The sequence below is a fragment of the Chanodichthys erythropterus genome, chromosome 3, assembly GCF_024489055.1.
Source record: "Chanodichthys erythropterus isolate Z2021 chromosome 3, ASM2448905v1, whole genome shotgun sequence".
In the NCBI taxonomy this organism is placed as follows: domain Eukaryota; kingdom Metazoa; phylum Chordata; class Actinopteri; order Cypriniformes; family Xenocyprididae; genus Chanodichthys; species Chanodichthys erythropterus.
In genome coordinates, this window is record NC_090223.1 from 68,697,124 (window position 1) to 68,703,759 (window position 6,636).

The following is a 6,636-nucleotide window of genomic DNA, read 5'->3' on the forward strand; positions in this document are numbered from 1 at the left end:
AGAATATCATTCAATGGGATAAATATCTTCTCTTCACTGCAAACGATACCATGAAGAATGTTAACATTTAACAAAGTTAAAAACAAATAAAGTAAGCTGGTTCCATATTCATTTTAATACCAGCAGACACAAGGAAATGCTATAAAAGGTGACAACTTTTAAAAGTTAAAAAAAAGATACAAGTTATGTAAATGATAAAAGCTCATTGTGGTTTCTTGGTTTGATAGATTTGATCAACCGTAAACAATGCAAAAAATAGGAATTTTGAGTTTGTGATAGGCGGCGTAAAAGCACAGCGGGAGCTGTTGTGTCAACCTCGATTTATTGCAATATTGAGCTGTTCAATTTTATTTTGATATTACAAAATAATGAATCAAAGTTACAGGCTTTTACTCCAGTGTGAGTTGACATGTGGACTTTAAGGTTTCCTTTTTGACTGAAACTCTGTCCACATTGTTGGCAGGTGTAGAGCTTTTCTCCAGTGTGAATTCTCATGTGTCTTTCAAGGCTTCCTTTGTCACTGAAACTCTTTCCACACTGTTGGCAGGTGAATGGGCTCTTTCCAGTGTGAATTCTCATGTGTTGCCTGAGGCTATGCTCCCGTTTGAAGACATTCCCGCACAGAGTGCAGGTGCAGAGGCTTTTCTCTAGTGTGACTCATCATGTGGACTTTAAGGGTTCCTTTTCTTCTGAAACTCTGTCCACACTGTTGGCAGGTGAAAGGTTTCTCTCCAGTGTGAATGCTCATGTGGTCTATAATTGTTTTTTATGTTTGAAACTCTTTCCACACTGTTGGCAAGTGAAACAACTTTTAGTTCCTGTCTTTTGAGCTCCTTTTTGTAAGGAGAAAACTCTGTTGGTTTTTCTTCACTCATTAAAGTATAATGTTCTTTCTCTTCTTCCCTTTCATTAAGTTCATGACTTGCCTCTCTCAGTGCCATCAGGTCCTAGGACAAAAAATAGACAAAACAAAAAACAATTCAGACATTTAAAGCATCAAAATCAATAACATGTACTTAAGATCTATACCCTATCCAATCGTATGGATCAGAAATAGGCAGCTTTGGTACTGGAGGGCCACTGTTTTGCAGAGTTAAGTTTCATCCCTAATCAAATACACCTGCCCTTAATTTTCAAGCATTCCTGAAGACTTAAGGCTGATTTATATTTTTGCGTCATGTGTACCCCGTAGAGTACGCCTATCTATTCCTAAAGTATTGTTTTGTGTAAAACATGCTGAACTCATGCTGAAGATTGGCAAGCAGGCTATCCATTAATTAAAGGATTAACTACTTCCCCACAAAAAGCTGTTTAATCAGCATAGTGAAGCCTCTCATCCATTAGAAAAACAGCCTCTGGTCTCATTCTCTGTGTACCGTTAGCATAGCATTAGTTGTTACTCTTTTTTGGCTAAAAGGTTGCAGGCTTGCCTTCCAGTGGCTTTGGATCTACATTTCCTGCAGAGTTCAGCTCCAACACTGATCAAACATACCTGAAGCAGTGAACTAAGATCTTCAGGGGCAGGTGTGTTCGATCAGGGTTGAATCCTGAACTCTGCATGTATGTAGATCTCCAGGAACAGGGTGGACATTCCTGCTCTAGGTTACTGATTCTCTGATCTGAGACTGATGGATATTTCAAATAAATCTACAAAGTGTCCCATGTTGAGGTACTCCAGGGCTGTACTCAAGTTCAGATTTTTATGCCCTTCCCTTGCTAACTTCCCTCCATCTTAAGGACTCAGATGTACATCATTGTTTACTCTGAACTAACAGAATCTGTCTACTACTTTAACCCTTGTGTGGTCTTCGTTTGGAAAGTACACCTGGGGTCTTCGGGGTCTCCACAGACCCCAGGCAACAAAATGTAATTTTGTAACAATTTTTTTGTTGTTGTTGTTTAAAAAAAACAAACAAAAAACAAATGTAATTTTACTCTGTTTATATATTTTTTTATTCAACTTGTTTGTGCAGTTTCTTGAGGATAAGTGAGAAGCTCTGCAGCATCTACTGGATTAAGGGGATCATTTTTTACTTTTAAAACTGCACTTTCCAAAAGATGGGCAAAAATCTTACACTAAACCATGTCAAATTATCCATGTGATCCCCATGAATGACATTTAGAAATTTGGGTCTTTTAGAAAGTGAATTGCACATAAAAAGCTGTTTTTGTATAAAAACCTACTCAAAAAAAATTTATTTATTTATTTAAAGATTTATTTATTTAAATAAATGTAAAAGAAATGATAAATCCTTTATAAAACTGCACAAATATGAAGTCAATACATTAATAAACAGAGTAAAATTACGTTTGTTTTTTAAAAAAACAATTATTTTGTTACAAAATTAGATACTCAATTTTTTTTTTTTTTTTGTAGATCTAGAAAGTGTTAACCACTGTACAAAGTTTCATGTCATTTGGACAAAGACTAAAAAGACCCCAAAGACCCTATAAGGGTTAAATGTACCTCTCTAAGCTCTTGATTGCTTGGAATCTGCCATGGAGCTGATTTGTAGATGCACTTATGTTCCAGAAAATACTGTAACAATAAAAGGACTATTTTAAAAGGCTTGACTATGTGCCACACTTACTGCTGCCAGCTGGTGGTCCAATAACCATGAACAACAATTGATCAGCTCCCATGACCAAACATACAACCACAACATGAAATGTGATTTATACAAATCCATTTCCAGCTACATTCATATGTGGTCTGAAATCCTATTCAAAAATTGTATTTCTGGAAGTCTGTTTCAGTCCGAGCGCTCTGATCAGATTTAGCGTGGTTTATTTGACTTGCTCACGCCTCGTCAAACATAAACGTCAGACATTGTTTTCTCCTCGTCCGGCACCAACACAACCTTGTTTCTGCAGTGACTTTAAACATGTTTCCTATAACAGAGACATATTTTGAAACCAGCGGAGATGATAGCACAGAATAAAGCTAGAACAAAAAATTATATATGATTCCACCAAATTAGCTTTTCTTTTTAATATGGCAAAGCTCTTAACATCAATCAATCAAGTATTATGTAATTAATAATATAACTTTATCAACAAGAATTAAAACTTGGTAACCATGAATGCATATTTGTCATTTTAACTAAGCAGAACTGGTGGTGGTGCTTAAGATACTGTTTCTCATTCAGTGTTTGTAAAAAAAAAAAAAATATTGATAATGGTAATTATTATTACAAGAAAATTATACTACTACTACTTCAGTCATTAGTATGAGCAAAGAATATACTCTTTAGTATGAGGTGACAGCTCTGTTTATCATATTAGATACATTTGAGAGTGTTGAAAATGATGTTATAACGTTACTCTGAGCGTTCGCTCGGCGGCTGCTGTGAGACACTGTTACACACTGCAGTAAGATAGATCGATTTTACAATATCATATTAAATGCTGGATGGCTTGTGTTGATAAATGACATGCGATTCATTTTAAAACATATTGTATGATGGAGAAAATGCTGTATTACTGTTACTAAAAATAATGCTGCATCTGATTATGTTATGTTAGCTACTTCACAAAATAGTGTTTTTCTCTGAGGCATGGTAAAACATGGTAATTGCAAGAAAATTAGATTTAAACAAGACTAAACGTGTTAAACTATATAACGATAATTTGTTTTCTGCCTATGAAAAAAAAAAGTTGTTCCCTTAAAACATGTGATTTATTAAAGCGTCTTTGGTGTTTCCATGGTTTCTACAAAATAAAACCGGTAACTGAGGGTAAAGCGGGTATGACGTGATTGACAGGCGACTCCTCACTCGTCCTGGAGCCTTGGTTAAGATTGCGATTTTCTCACGATTTACAAATTGTTGGAAACATTTGGGATATTGTAAGTTCTGAAGTGAACAACATTTTTTTGGTTTTTGGATATTTAACTGCAAAAAATATTACATATTGTACCTTTAACCCTTCACAGATTCGACATGTGTGACCATAAATGTCTGAGTAGCCTATTTTAGATTTGTTTCCACTTTTATAAGAAAATTCAAGTGATCGCGCCAGCGCCTCGCGTACGCACAACATATATCAGTTTTAGTAACTTGACATCGCAGCCTGTTAATTGTAAAAATAACATACATTCAACCAAATATACAAAAAGTTATAGTAGTCTGTGTACAATAAAAGTGTTTAAATAATATAGTTTAGCCTCCAAATCGTGAATATTAAAACATTTGGAATTATGCCAAATTATAGGTTATAACGCCGGTTTCTGTTTCAGTTTAGCTTTAAATGAATTTGTTTTGGCTTAATGTTTATATATTATTTTTTTCATAATTAAAATAGTAGTGGTGCCCACCAAATATACAAATATACCCGTGAGACTTAAGACTGATTTTGTGGTCCAGGATCAGATTGAATGGAAACACTGTACTTTAAAGTGATGTAGTTACACATTACAACATTTACTCACTATAGTAATGAGTTAATAATCCTTACTTACAAGTAGCCAAACCCTAACTCTAGCTCTACAGTAAGTGCACTTGAGTGAATGAACTGACTGAGTGAATTATGACACTTTCTGTAAGATTATACTTCAGTATATTCTCTATTTCTGTAGAGCTGGACATTTTAATAATGATCAAGTATAGATATTAATAATGAGTTCAGCTGTGAGAATAAAACCAACCTGTTTGTTCCTCAGTTTCTTCATGTTTCACACTGAATGTTTCTTCAATCTTCATGTCTTCAGTCTCATCCTTTAATAAACTCAATCTTTATGTCTTCAGTCCTCCTCTTTAATAATTATCTTCATGTTGTCAGTCTCCTCTTTAATAAACACCATCTTTATATCTTCATTTTCCTCCTCTTTTTTAAACTCCATCTTTAAGAAGAGAATAATTAACAGAGTTAATGGTCTTAAATGACCATGTTAGACAAAACAAATCTCTAAAAAATAAAACTGCAAATGAATAAACGTCATATTTAAGCATTTATGACTGATGAAAACACGATCAGTTAGTTTGTTAGTGTTTGTCGTTCATGTTCACTGTTTGAGCAGCACGTGTCGTGATTTCACTGAATCATTTCTCAAAATGTTTAATTCAATTGACTCGGAGTTGAAAAGTTCAGTATCTCCATCATGACTCTCCAGAGACTGAACTCGTGTTCATGATAAACTGATTTATGATTTATATAGAGAGAAATGAGACGCAGGTTTACTGTTTCTCATCAGTGGATATGAGCTTTACTCACACAAATATCCTTCATTACAGTTAGATAAAGAATCACAATGTCACATTAAATAGTAAATAAACTCATTTCACATCGCTTGTTTTAAAACAAAACACACAACTATAAATCATTGAACTGTTTCTATCGATTAAAACAGCTTAAATTCTTAAAACAAACCTTTCTTCAGCAGAATCAGATGCAGGAGCTCGGCGCAGTCTTATGACGTCATGTCGTCACTCCAAAATAAAAGTCCTGCTCAGACGCTGCATTGTCTACAATCACTTCTTCTTCTTCTTCTTCTTCTTGTTCTTCTTCTTCTTTTTTAACGGCTTTTGGCATCCAGCTTAATGGTGCATTAACGCCACCTTCTGTTCCGGAGTGTGGATCAGTCAGTAGGTTTACAGTATAATCTATAATATCCAGAAAAAAAAAAAGAAAAAAAAAAGAAAGGGGGGAAACCCTTTATATCCTATAATAAAGCCCAGTATCCTTTAAAAAAACCAACAATCCCTTCACCTGTGCTCTGTCATTCATACTAAGTACTGTTTTTAAAGTGAGTTTCTGCACCCCTTGTTCTTTAAATCTGTTATCCATTATCCCCCTCTCCCTCTGATATTTCCTACAATGTAGAATTACATGTTCCACCGATTCCTCTTCCTGACATTGCTCACACATACCCGTCTGATGTTTCCCCACCATTCTTAATGTTTTATTTAGAGCACAGTGTCCCAGCCTTAAGTACCGTTTCCTCTTTTCTATCTCCACCTCCTACCTTATTTAGTTTAATACTCTTTTGGATATAGTATAAATGTCTCCCTTTCTCCTCACTATCCCACATTTCTTGCCATTTTTGGTTAATTTTTTCCCAGATTATACATTTTACTTCTGCTTTACTGATTCTTATTTGCATTTCTACATGTTCCTTCTTTAATGCCTTCTTTGCAACCTTGTCCACTTTTTCATTGCCCTCCACTACTATGTGCGCCGGAACCCAAAAAAAATAACCAGTCCACCTTGGTGTGTTATTCTTGTAACTGAATAGAGAATTTCAAATAAAATATCCTGTCGACTTGAATGGAACGATATTAAACTAACTAGAGCTGAAGCTGAGTTTGAACATATTATGACTTTGTTAATTTTTGCTTTTTCCACCCAACGTAAAGCAACTAAAATTGCCACCATCTCCACTGTACATACTGCTAAATGATTAGATGTTCTTCTATTGATTTCAATTCCTCTTGCTGGAACCACCACACCCATTCCTGTTACCCCTGTTTCAGGGTTCTTAGTGCCATCTGTATATATTTGAGTAAAGTTTTTATATACTTCAGTAGTATAATCATTAAACACCCCAACCAGATCAGCACTTTCTTCTTTCCTTTTCACCTCTAACAAATACCAATCTACCTCTGGACATCTCATCTTCCATGGGGCTATGACTGGATG